Source organism: Hemiscyllium ocellatum, chromosome 10, assembly GCF_020745735.1.
Source record: "Hemiscyllium ocellatum isolate sHemOce1 chromosome 10, sHemOce1.pat.X.cur, whole genome shotgun sequence".
NCBI lineage: Eukaryota > Metazoa > Chordata > Chondrichthyes > Orectolobiformes > Hemiscylliidae > Hemiscyllium > Hemiscyllium ocellatum.
In genome coordinates, this window is record NC_083410.1 from 112,113,197 (window position 1) to 112,126,859 (window position 13,663).

Here is a 13,663-nt window from a genome sequence, read left to right on the forward strand (position 1 = left end):
TGTGTGTGTGTGTGTGTGTGTGAGAGAGAGAGGCAGATAGGGAGAGAGAGTGTGTGTGTGTGAGGGAGAGAGAGAGTGTGTGTGTGTGAGGGAGATGGAGAGTGTGTGTGTGAGAGAGACAGAGAGGGAGAGAATGTGCGTGTGTGTGACAGGGAGGGAGAGAGAGAGTGCGTGTGTGTGAGAGAGAGGGAGAGAGAGAGTGCGTGTGTGTGAGACAGAGCGGGAGAGAGAGAGTGCGTGTGTGTGGAGACAGAGAGGGAGAGTGTGTGTGTGTGAGAGAGAGGGAGAGAGAGAGTGCGTGTGTGTGAGACAGAGAGGGAGAGAGTGTGTGTGTGTGTGTGAGACAGAGAGGGAGAGAGAGTGCGTGTGTGTGTGAGGAAGAGGGACACAAGCACTCTCTCTCTCCCTCTCTGTCTCACACACACGCACTCTCTCTCCCTCTCTCTCTCACACACGCACTCTCTCTCCCTCACACACATGTACTCACTCTCTCCCTCCCTGTCACACACACGCACATTCTCTCCCTCTCTGTCTCTCTCTCACACACACACACACATATATAAATCTATGTCTCACACACTCTCTCTCCCTCTCTCTCTGTCTCACACACACACTCTCTCTCTCCCTCTGTCTCTCTCACACACACACTCTCTCTCTCCCTCTGTCTCACACACACACTCTCTCTCCCTCTGTCTCTCACACACACACACACTCTCTCCCTCTCCCTCACGCACACGCACTTTCTCTCCCTCTCTGTCTCACACAAATGCACACACTCTCCCTCTCTATGTCACACACACACACACACACTCTCCCTCTCCCTCACACACACGCACTCTCACTCCCTCTCTCTCACACACACACACTCTCTCTCCCTCTCCCTCTCACACACGCTCTCTGTCCCTCTTCCTCACACACACACGCACTCTCTCTCCCTCTCTCTCACACACACACACTCTCACTCCCTCTCTGTCTCACACACACACACTCTCTCCCTCTCTCTCACACACACACACTCTCTCCCTCTCTGTCTCACACACACTCTCTCACTCCCTCTCTCTCACACACACACTCTCTCTCTCTCCCTCTCTGTCTCACACACGCACTCTCTCTCTCCCTCTCTGTCTCACACACATGCACTCTCTCTCCCTCTCTCTCTTACACACACGCACTCTCTCTCCCTCTCTGTCTCACACACACGCACTCTCTCTCCCCCTCTCTCTCTTACACACACGCACTCTCTCCCACCCTCTCTGTCTCACACACATGCACTCTCTCTCCCCCTCTCTCTCTTACACACACGCACTCTCTCCCACCCTCTCTGTCTCACACACATGCACTCTCTCTCCCCTCTGTCTCACACACTCTCTCTCTCCCTCTCTGTCGCACACACACTCCCTCTCTCTCCCTCTGTCTCACACACACACTCTCTCCCTCAGTCTCACACACTCTCTCTCTCCCTCTCTGTCTCTCTCACACACACACTCTCTCTCTCCCTCTGTCTCACACACACACTCTCTCTCTCCCTCTGTCTCACACACACACTCTCTCTCCCTCTCTGTCTCACACACACACACACTCTCTCTCCCTCTCTGTCTCACACACACGCACTCTCTCTCTCCCTCTCTGTCGCACACACACACACTCTCTCTCCCTCTCTCTCTTACACACATGCACTCTCTCTCTCCATCTCTGTCACACACACGCACTCTCTCTGTCTCACACACACGCACTCTCTCTCCCCTCTGTCTCACACACTCTCTCTCTCCCTCTCTGTCGCACACACACGCACTCTCTCTCCCTCTCTCCCTCACACACACACACTCTCTCTCCCTCTCTCCCTCACACACACACACGCACTCTCTCTCCCTCTCTCCCTCACACACACACACTCTCTCTCCCTCTCTCCCTCACACACACACACACTCTCTCTCTCCCTCTCTGTCTCACACACACACACTCTCTCTCCCTCTCTCCCTCACACACACACACACTCTCTCTCTCCCTCTCTGTCTCACACATGCACTTTCTCTCCGTCTCTGTCTCTCACACACACACACTCTTTCTCCCTCTCACACACACACACTCTCTCCATCTCTCTCTCTCTCACACACACACACACACACACACACACACATATATAAATCTATGGGGTGAAATTACATTTGTAGATACATTCTATTTTGATTAAAAAGTGCTCGGTTTGTAGACAGTCAGTCAATGTGGCATTTAATAAACTCCCACTTTGGGAATAAAACCAGTCTGTTTCCAGGATTTGGAGATGTCGGTGTTGAACTGGGGTGTACAAAGTAAAAATCACACAACACCAGGTTATAGTCCAACAGGTTTAATTGGAAGCACTAGCTTTTGGAGCGCTGCTTCTTCATCAGGTGGTTGTGGAGGATACAATTGTAAGACAGAGAATTTACAGCAAAGAATTACAGTGTGAAGTAACTGAAATTATACATTGAAAGATTCCTTGATTGTCTGTTGAGTCTTTCATCTGTTCGAATACCATGATAGTTTCACTTCTTTCATGTGTAAATCACAAAACCTTTTTTTAAAAGTTGCATTCTCAGATTAACTGTAACAATTGGTGTTCACCAGATAATGTTGAAGGTGTTAGCCCCCTGTGTTCCCTGTCTGTGCCATGATGTTTAGACTGATTCTAATCTAAAAAGTGAATTAACAGAGTTTTACGTGAATTCATGCAGTTTTTGAGCAAAGTAAACTGTAACTCTGCAAGTACAAATTCACCCCACAAATGGATATGTGTGTGTGTGTCGTTCTGTCCGGGGTGGGGATTGTGAGTGTGAGAGAGAGTGTATATGTGTATGTATGTGAGTGTAGAGTGTACAGGTCTGTGAGGGGGTGCATGTGTGATTGTGGGTGTGTTTATGTCTGGGGTGGGGGGGTTGTGAGTGTCTGTGAGAGAGAGTGTATATGTGTGTGTGTGTGTGAGTGTAGAGTGGTCTAAGTCTCTGAGAGGATGTGTGTGTGTGTGTGTGTGTGTGTGTGTGTGTGTGTGTGTGTGTGTGTGTGTGTGTGTGTGTGTGTGTGTGTGTGTGTGTAGTGCAATGGTGGTCACCTGTAATGTGACATGAACCCAAGGTCCCGGTTGAGGCCCTCCCTATAGGTATGGAACTTAGTTATCAGTGTCTGCTCGGCCACCTTTCGCTGCTGCCTGTCCCGAAGTCCGCCTTGGAGGATGGTCACCCGAAGGTCTGAGGTTGAATGTCCTGGACCACTGAAGTGTTCCCTAACTGGGAGGGAACCCTTCTGTCTGTTATTTGTTGTGCAGTACCCATTCATCCGTTGCCGTAGCCTTTGGTCGGTTTCCCCAATGTACCATGCCTCCGAGCATCCTTGCCTGCAATGTATAAGATAGACAACGTTGGCTGAGTCACATGAGTACCTGCCACGTACATGGTAGGAGGTGTCCCCACGTGTAATGGTGGTATCAATGTCCACACACTCTGACACATCTCGCAGCGCCTACAGGTTGTATGGAGTTGTCTGAAAGCCGAGCAGTTTGCTGTGAACAATGATCTGTTTGAGGTTTGGCGGATGTTTAAAGGCGAGCAGTGGAGGTGTGGGGAAGGTCTTGGTGAGGTGCTCATCCTCACTGATAATGTGTTGCAGGTCACAAAGAACATGGCATAGTTTTTCAGCCCCTGGGAAGTACTGAACAACGAAGGGTACCCTGTCAGATGCAGCACATGTGTGTCTCCTGAGGAGGTCATTACGGTTCCTTGCTGTGGCACTGGAATTGAGCAGCATACCCCGTTCTTGTGAGGGCATCCCTGAGTACTTCCAGGTGTCCGTCACATTCCTCCTCATCTGAGCAGATCCGGTCTATGCGTAGGGCTTGTCCATAGGGAATGGCTGTTTTAATATGTTTTGGGTGGAAGCTGAAGAAGTGTAGCATTGTGAGGTTGTCTGTCGGTTTGGGGTAGAGTGTGGTGCTGAGGTGTCCGTCCTTGATGGAGGCGCACGTGTCCAAGAATGAGACAGATAGTCGAGAGTAGTCCACGGTGAGTTTGGTGGTGGGATGAAACTTGTTGATGTCACTGGGTAGTTTTATCAGTGACTCCTCGCCATGGGTCCAGAGGAAGAAAATGTCATCAATGTACCTGGTGTACAATGTTGGTTGAAGGTCCTGCATAGAGAAGAAGTCTTGGTCGAACCTGTGAATGAAGATGTTGGCACATTGGGGTGCAAATTTGGTCCCCATGGCTGTTCTGTGTGTCTGAATGAAGAACTGGTTGTCAAAGGTGAAGACATTGTGATTGAGGATGAGTTTTAGGATGATGTTTGGAGATTGGCAGTTGTTGGTGTTGAGTACTGAGGCTGTTGCCATGATGCCATCATTGTGGGGGATGCTGGTGTAGAGTGCTGACATGTCCATTGTGACGAGGAATGTTCCTGGTTTGACTGGTCCGTGGGTGCTGAGTTTCATTAAGAAATCCGTAGTGTCATGACAGAAGCTGGGGATCCCCTGTACAATGGGTTTCAAGATGCCTTCAACATAGCCAGAGAGATTCTCACACAGGGTCCCATTGCCTGATACGATGGGACGTCCCGGTGTATTGGCTTTGTGTGCCTTTGGAAGGCAGTAGAAGTCGCCTACATGAGAAGTCTGGTTCCAGGGTGAGATACAATCAGACTGAGACATGGCCTTATCCCTTAAATGCACTGTCTGACCTGAGGAGTCACCTTTGTTCTGATAAAACCTGAACTTATCTTGGGGCAGGGAGTTCCATATTAATCAATTGTAACCTGCACCTCCATTCAAACTGATTAAAGACTTAATAGCCATCTAGGTTTGTTCAACATATTCACATCAGTTATATGACCATTTGATCTTTTATATAAATTCTGTGTCTGATGTAATCTCTCTCAGTAGCTCCTGAGGAAGGAGCAGGGGTTCTGAAAGCTTACAGTTTCAAATAAATCTGTTGGACTATAACCCGGTGTCATGTGATTTTTCACTTTCTGGAAATGTAAATTCGTCTAGAAAGTTCTCTTTGTTCACCTTCACCACCCTCCCCCCCCAAGAAACTTAAAATCTTTCAACACCAACTAATTATTTAGTAGTAATTCAATCAGCTTCCATATCAAGTTCAGGCAAATCCTGGTAAACGGCGTTTTCTTAAGCAACTACTTTGGTTTAGAACATCCTGGTGAGTTTCTGAATCTGCTGAAATGCAGCCTGCAGCCACCAGGTTGGCTTCCCACTGAGCCCATTCCCAGATGCTGTGACTGAAGATTGTGTCATGTGCGACATCGATGACTGTATCGGCGCTGCCTCGTGCTCACACGAGGAGGTTGAACAGTTCATCAACTTTCCCAACACCTTCCATCCCGACCTCAAATTCACCTGGACTGTCTCAGACTCCTCCCTCCCCTTCCTAGACCTTTCCATTTCTATCTCGGGCGACCGAATCAACACAGACATCTACTATAAACCAACTGACTCCCACAGCTACCTGGACTACACCTCCTCCCACTCTGCCCCCTGTAAAAACTCCATCCCATATTCCCAATTCCTTCGTCTCCGCCGCATCTGCTCCCAGGAGGACCAGTTCCAATACCGTACAGCCCAGATGGCCTCCTTCTTCAAGGACCGCAGATTCCCCCCAGACGTGATCAACGATGCCCTCCACCGCATCTCCTCCACTTCCCGCTCCTCCACCCTTGAGCCCCGCTCCTCCAACCGCCACCAAGACAGAACCCCACTGGTTCTCACCTACCACCCCACCAACCTCCGTATACAGCGTATCATCCGCCGTCATTTCCGCCACCTCCAAACGGACCCCACCACCAGGGATATATTTCCCTCCCCTCCCCTATCAGCATTCCGCAAAGACCACTCCCTTCGTGACTCCCTTGTCAGGTCCACACCCCCCACCAACCCAACCTCCACTCCCGGCACCTTCCCCTGTAACCACAGGAAATGCAAAACTTGTGCCCTCACCTCCTCCCTTACTTCTCTCCAAGGCCCCAAGGGATCCTTCCATATCCGCCACAAATTCACCTGCACCTCCACACACATCATCTATTGCATCCGCTGCACCCGATGTGGCCTCCTCTATATTGGGGAGACGGGCCGTCTACTTGCGGAACGCTTCAGGGAACACCTCTGGGACGCCCGGACCAACCAACCCAACCACCCCGTGGCTCAACACTTTAACTCTCCCTCCCACTCCACCAAGGACATGCAGGTCCTTGGACTCCTCCATCTCCAGAACATAACAACACGACGGTTGGAGGAAGAGCGCCTCATCTTCCGCCTGGGAACCCTCCAGCCACAAGGGATGAACTCAGATTTCTCCAGTTTCCTCATTTCCCCTCCCCCCACCTTGTCTCAGTCGATTCCCTCGAACTCAGCACCGCCCTCCTAACCTGCAATTTTCTTCCTGACCTCTCCGCCCCCACCCCACTCCGGCCTATCACCCTCACCTTGACCTCCTTCCACCTATCACATCTCCATCGCCCCTCCCCCAAGTCCCTCCTCCCTACCTTTTATCTTAGCCTGCTGGACACACTTTCCTCATTCCTGATGAAGGGCTTTAGCCCGAAACGTCAAATCTCCTGTTCCTTGGATGCTGCCTGACCTGCTGCACTTTAACCAGTAATACATTTTCAGCTCATGTGTGACATCGCCCTGGTGTCGCAGGGAGAGGCAGGCCAGTGAGCTGTTGTGATATTGTGGCACTAGGTAAGGGCAGAAGGCACAGGGTTCAGGTCAAAGACAAGTGTTTGTGTCCCAAAATTAGAAACACAGATGTTTCCACACCTGTTGAGTGTCTCCAGTATTATCTGTTTTTATTATTGAAGTCACTGTCATGTAAATGAATATTATGAAAGTCAGGGAAAAGTCCCATGAACAGATATTAAACAAAATGTTAACTTTTAATAATGCTAAAAATCACAAAACACCAGGTAAGAGTCCAACAGGTTTATTTGGAAGTACTAGCTTTCAGTTTTAAAAATGTATCTTGGGATATGAGCATCATCATCTGGGTGAGACTATATGGACCATTCCTCATAGTCCTGAAGAAGATGATGACGAAGGGATAGTTAGACCTAAAGTGATGTTAGGGAGGAAGTTCCAAAATGTTGACCCAGTGCCAGTGAAGGAATGGTGATCCACTTCCAAGTCAGGATGGGGAGTGGCTTGGATGGGAGCTTGCTGATGATGGTTGTACCATGTATCTTCTCCCTCTGTTCTTCCAGGTAATAGAGGTTACAGGTTTTGGACAGTGCCATTGAAGGAAACTAGCTGAGTTACTGCACCTTGTGGAAGGTAGACACATTCCTTTGTTGTTTGATTGAGGAATATGGGAACGTTCACCCAAAGAACTCTAGGGACAGTACCGTGGCATCATTAAAACATCCTGAATTCAGTGATAGCAAGTTGTTTTCCACATGGGGTGGAGTGAGACCACAACTGGTGAGACTGTTTAAAAAGAATGGCCCTCCCACTAAAGTTGGAGATGAGTCTTTTTGTTCCCTGAGGATGATGTGTCTGTGGAACTCACTTTCCCAGACAGAGTTGGGGGTGGGGGTGAGGGTGGTTATCACTGAATACTTTTAACGGAGAAGTTCTTAAATTGACTTACAAGAGAGTCAGACTTTATTGGGAGGTGGAAAGGTGCTGTTGAGGCCACAGTTATAGTGAGTGAATTATGAAGCCAGGGCTGAGTAGCCGAATGACCGACCCTCCTGTTAATTTCCGCGTGTTACCCATTCAGACTTCTGCCTCAGCCCTCATCCGTGTCCACCCCCAACTTTAATCGCTCCACCATTGGCGGCCGTCCCTTCTATTAGCTCAGCCTCAAGCGGTAAGGTCCCTCTTTAAAGCTGTCTCCCCTTCCTCTTGTGAGATCCACCTTTGGTCACCTGTCCTCAGTACTTCACGTGTCGTTTTGAGGATTCCTGTGAAATGCCTGGGGACATGCCAGACAGGCGCTGTTTAAAGGAACCTTCTTGTTGTTGTTGCCCCTGGAAAGGGTGTCGGGTTAGGGTGGGGTGATTGCCTGGAGCAATGGTGTGCTGTCAGCCCCCAGGTTCCTATCTCCCCCCCCCCCCCCACCCCCACCCCCACCCCCCTCTGTCTCAGGCTGGTCTGATTTCCCGGCTCCATGAGGAAATCCGCCTCTCCCAGTCTCCCATCCATGACATGACGCACCCCCCTGGCATCTCCCGGTTGCTATTTTTAAACAAATCTCTCCGAGTGACACAAACTGGGCAAGACCAGTCCGGGGTATCCTGTTGCAAGCGACTGTAGACAATCCACTTCCATCACAACTCATCCCCAACTTGTAAGCACCCACCCTCCGCCTTTGGAAAAGGATGTGGGGCAACGTGACCCTTATAGGAAGGGTTTGTTTCGGAATCCGAGATCTATGGTGTTTAAGAGCATTCAGGCTTTGCCCATTTTACATTCACTGTGAACGGGTGTTGGGATAAAACCCTCGAGGTGTGTGAATTGTGGAAGGAGGTGGGAACAGTTCCTGAACAGGCAGGAGTCCGGCTCTCTGCGCCAACACCTATTGCTGCTCCGCTTCCAGTCCGTTAGAACTTTGTTTCCGCTCATTGGAGAGACAGACCCTTTCAGATCTCCCCGTCACACAAAACACAGTCAGCCCCTGGGTCACACCCAGACATGACCAACCCAAACTCCAGCGGTCCCTGACAGACACCCACCCCAGACAAAATCCCACTGTGACACAGACAAGACACCAGCTAAACTTCCCAGCACAGCCCCACCCAGTCCTCCCTCACTGCGGCCGCAACAGACAGGGGAAACATCCCCCTCCCCACACACACCCACCCCCCCCCACCTCCCGGGACAGGGACCGAGTGAGGACTGCAGATGTTGGAGATCAGAGTGGAGAGTGTGTTGCTGGAAAAGCTCAGGGGGTCAGGCAGCATCTGAGGAGCAGGAGAGTCACTGCGCCAGGAATAATTCCTGATGAAGGGCTAGCGCATGAAACTCCGACTCTCCTGCTCCTCGGATGCTGCCCTGACCCCCTGGGCTTTTCCACACCACACCACACCCCCACCCCCCCCCAGGACAGACAGGCATACACACACACACCCAGGACAGACAGACAGGCACACACTCCTCTCCCCTCCACCACCACCCCTCAGGACAGACAGGCACACACTTCCCCCCCCGGGACAGACATGCACACATTTCCACTCCCCCACCCCCCAGGACAGACAGACAGACAGACACACTCTCCTCTCCCAGGACAGACAGACACTCCTTCTCCCCCCCTCCCAAGGAGAGAGACAGACAGGCGCACTCTCTCCCCCCCCCCCCGGGTAAACCCCTGCCGCCGATTCCGGGCGGATTCTGCGAGAAATCCCCGCACCCGGGAATACGGTCAGCGGCAGAGGGCGGGAGGTATTTGCATAGTCCTCCTCTCATTGGCTCGCAGAGGCACATGCTGCAGGGCTCCTGGATGCTGATTGGTCCTTATGTCAGGAAGGAGGCGGGGTCAGGAGCAGGGCGGAGCCAATGGGCTGTTGCGCAGTCTCTGGCTGGCTCCGGGCGGCTGCTGCGCCGCTTTTCCGCCAGTTATCATCGGAGTGAAGGGAACTGCGGATACAGTGTATCCGAGGGAGAGACTGTGGGGATACAGTGTTCCTGAGGGGAGACTGTGGGGATACAGTGTATCCGAGGGGGGAGACTGTGGGGATACAGTGTATCCGAGGGGGGAGACTGTGGGGATACAGTGGTTTTGAGGGGGGACTGTGGGGATACAGTGTATCCGAGGGGGGAGACTGTGGGGATACAGTGTATCCGAGGGGGGAGACTGTGGGGATACAGTGGTTTTGAGGGGGGACTGTGTGGATACAGTGTATCCGAGGGAGAGACTGTGGGGATACAGTGTTCCTGAGGGGAAACTGTGGGGATACGGTGTTTCCGAGGGGGGAGACTGTGGGGATACAGTGGTTTTGAGGGGAGACTGTGGGGATACAGTGTTCCTGAGGGGAGACTGTGGGGATACAGTGTTTCTGAGGGGAGACTGTGGGGATACAGTGGTTTTGAGGGGGGACTGTGGGGATACAGTGTTCCTGAGGGGAGACTGTGGGGATACAGTGTTTCTGAGGGGAGACTGTGGGGATACAGTGGTTTTGAGGGGGGACTGTGGGGATACAGTGTTTCTGAGGGGGGACTGTGGGGATACAGTGTTTCTGAGGGGGGACTGTGGGGATACAGTGTTTCTGAGGGGGGACTGTGGGGATACAGTGTTTCTGAGGGGAGACTGTGGGGATACAGTGTTCCTGAGGGGGGACTGTGGGAATACAGTGTTCCTGAGGGGAGACTGTGGAGATACAGCATCTTCTGAGTATTGTAGCTTTGGAAAGCGGAACGATATTTTGTTGGAGACACTGGTGAAGGTTGAAGCAGTGGGTGTACCGGCCTCCCGTCCCTGCTCAGGGCTGGACAGCGCATTTCCAGTGGGCGGTAAGTTGGGGCTTGTCACCGGGACCGAGGGCTTGGGGAGTGGGAACAAGTGATGCAGAGGCTGTGGGATCACCCATAATCCCCAATCCCCCAACCCAACCCAACCCCTAACCTTGCCCCATTTTACTACACAAACCTGCCTGCCCCGGCCGACCCATTGTCTCAGCCTGCTCCTGCCCCACCGAACTCATCTCCGCATACCTCGACACGGTTCTGTCCCCTTTAGTCCAAGAACTCCCCACCTACGTTCGGGACACCACCCACGCCCTCCACCTCCTCCATGATTTTCGCTTCCCTGGTCCCCAACGCCTTATCTTCACGATGGACATCCAGTCCCAGTACACCTCCATCCCCCAATCACGAAGGACTCAAAGCCCTCCGCTTCTTCCTTTCCCGCCGCACCAACCAGTACCCTTCCACTGACACCCTCCTTCGACTGACTGAACTGGTTCTCACCCTGAATAACTTCTCTTTTCAATCCTCCCACTTCCTCCAAACTAAAGGAGTTGCCATGGGCACCCGCATGGGCCCCAGCTATGCCTGTCTCTTCGTAGGATATGTGGAACAGTCCATCTTCCGCAACTACACTGGCACCACCCCCCATCTTTTCCTCCGCTACATCGATGACTGTATCGGCGCTGCCTCGTGCTCCCACGAGGAGGTTGAACAGTTCATCAACTTTACCAACACCTTCCATCCCGACCTCAAATTCACCTGGACTGTCTCAGACTCCTCCCTCCCCTTCCTAGACCATTCCATTTCTATCTCGGGCGACCGACTCAACACAGACATCTACTATAAACCGACTGACTCCCACAGCTACCTGGACTACACCTCCTCCCACCCTGCCCCCTGTAAAAACTCCATCCCATATTCCCAATTCCTACGTCTCCGCCGCATCTGCTCCCAGGAGGACCAGTTCCAATACCGTACAGCCCAGATGGCCTCCTTCTTCAAGGACAGCAGATTCCCCCCAGACATGATCGACGATGCCCTCCACCGCATTTCCTCCACTTCCCGCTCCTCCGCCCTTGAGCCCCGCCCCTCCAACCGTCACCAAGACAGAACCCCACTGGTTCTCACCTACCACTCCACCAACCTCCATATACATCGTATCATCCGCCGTCATTTCCGCCACCTCCAAACGGACCCCACCACCAGGGATATATTTCCCTCCCCTCCCCTATCAGCGTTCCGCAAGGACCACTCCCTTCATGACTCCCTCGTCAGGTCCACACCCCCCACCAACCCAACCTCCACTCCCGGTACCTTCCCCTGCAACCGCAGGAAATGTAAAACTTGCGCCCACACCTCCTCCCTTACTTCTCTCCAAGGCCCCAAGGGATCCTTCCATATCCGCCACAAATTCACCTGCACCTCCACACACATCATCTATTGCATCCACTGCACCCGATGTGGCCTCCTCTATATTGGGGAGACAGGCCGCCTACTTGCAGAACGTTTCAGGGAACACCTCTGGGACGCCTGGACCAACCAACCCAACCACCTCGTGGCTCAACACTTTAACTCTCCCTCCCACTCCACCGAAGACATGCAGGTCCTTGGACTCCTCCATCGCCAGAACATCATAACACGATGGTTGGAGGAAGAGCGCCTCATCTTCCCCTGGGAACCCTCCATCCACAAGGGATGAACTCAGATTTCTCCAGTTTCCTCATTTCCCCTCCCCCCAACTTGTCTCAGTCGATTCCCTTGAACTCAGCACCGCCCTCCTAACCTGCAATCCTCTTCCTGACCTCTCCGCCCCCACCCCACTCCGGCCTATCACCCTCACCTTGACCTCCTTCCACCTATCACATCTCCATCGCCCCTCCCCCAAGTCCTTCCTCCCTACCTTTTATCTTAGCCTGCCTGGCACCCCCTCCTCATTCCTGATGAAGGGCTCTGGCCCGAAACGTCGAATTTCCTGTTCCTTGGATGCTGCCTGACCTGCTGTGCTTTAACCAGCAACACATTTTCAGCTCTGATCTCCAGCATCTGCAGACCTCCCTTTTTACTCAACCATTTTACTACTGCCACCACCAAAACCTCCCTGCCACACACACCTTGCCCCCAATACACCCCCACCCTCCATCTACATTTTCACCCACAGCCTGCACACACTATCTCCATACCCACCCTCTCACCCACTCTCCACTACACACATACACACCCTCAACACATTCTACACCCCCACTTCTTCTACACACACCCTCCACACCTACACAGTTCAGACTCTCCACAAACATTCTCCCCCCACCACACACACATGCCTTTGCCACAGTCTCTTCCACCCTCAACCCCACCCTCCCTCTGCACATAGCTGTGTAAGCTCCCTCCCCAGTAAATGATCATGTCGAGCTTGGTTGAGTCACTAATCTGAAACAGTGAGTTGGTGTTGGCTGATGCTGAGTGGGTAACTCGGTGATAATACAGCTGGACTTTGGCTCAACTGCAGTTCAGAGAAACCGGCTGAGAGCTTAGCAAGTATTGGAGGAGAGGTCCTAGTGAAACTTCCATTCCTGAATTCACTTGTCAGTTATTAAACAGAGTCTGTCTTCAATAGGCTTCTTTATTCCAATGAAGGGCTTTTGCCCGAAACGTCGATTTCGCAGCACTTTGGATGCTGCCTGAACTGCTGTGCTCTTCCAGCACCACTAATCCAGAATCTGGTTTCCAGCATCTGCAGTCATTGTTTTTACCAGGTTTCTTTGTAACCCATCCCGAAGCTTCAAACAGTCAGCTGAGTAAGCACCCCTTTTAAATTGCTGATTTGGGTATGGGGTTCAATGATCTTTTGTAAAACTGGTGATTTACTTTAAAACGTGACTTTCACAATTATGTTAAAAGTAAGTTTGTTTGTAAGTCTTTGGTGAAAGTTCAACTGCACTTTTCACTATTTTGAAAAAGGAGCCATTTGTGTAATGGTGAAGATGCGGATACTTCGTATTTGTATTTAGTCAGAGACAGTGCCAGTGACACAGTGACTGGGGGATGATCAATTAGAGAAAGTGTAGATGCTTCAGAGATATAATGTTTCCAAACTGCAACCTCAAAGAGTGATCAGAAGAGTTTCAGGTAACTTAATTAGTTATTCAGAGTGGCTGGGACAGTGCAAACTAATATAGTAATATTATAATCAAGTGATTCACTGAATGTCTGTAAGAGTTTCCTGTA

At 51.5% G+C, this 13,663-nt stretch overlaps 1 protein-coding gene across 2 annotated transcripts in view; it reads left to right on the forward strand.

Annotated features, from left to right (window-relative positions):
• Positions 1–10,332: 10,332 nt before the first annotated feature.
• The window catches only part of sertad2b (SERTA domain containing 2b), a 63,954-nt gene continuing 60,623 nt past the window's right edge, over positions 10,333–13,663 (forward strand). For both annotated transcript variants that reach the window (XM_060831102.1, XM_060831106.1), the window contains exon 1: positions 10,333–10,486. The gene's annotated coding sequence lies outside the window, so the exon portion shown is untranslated. The remainder of the gene's footprint in view (positions 10,487–13,663) is intronic.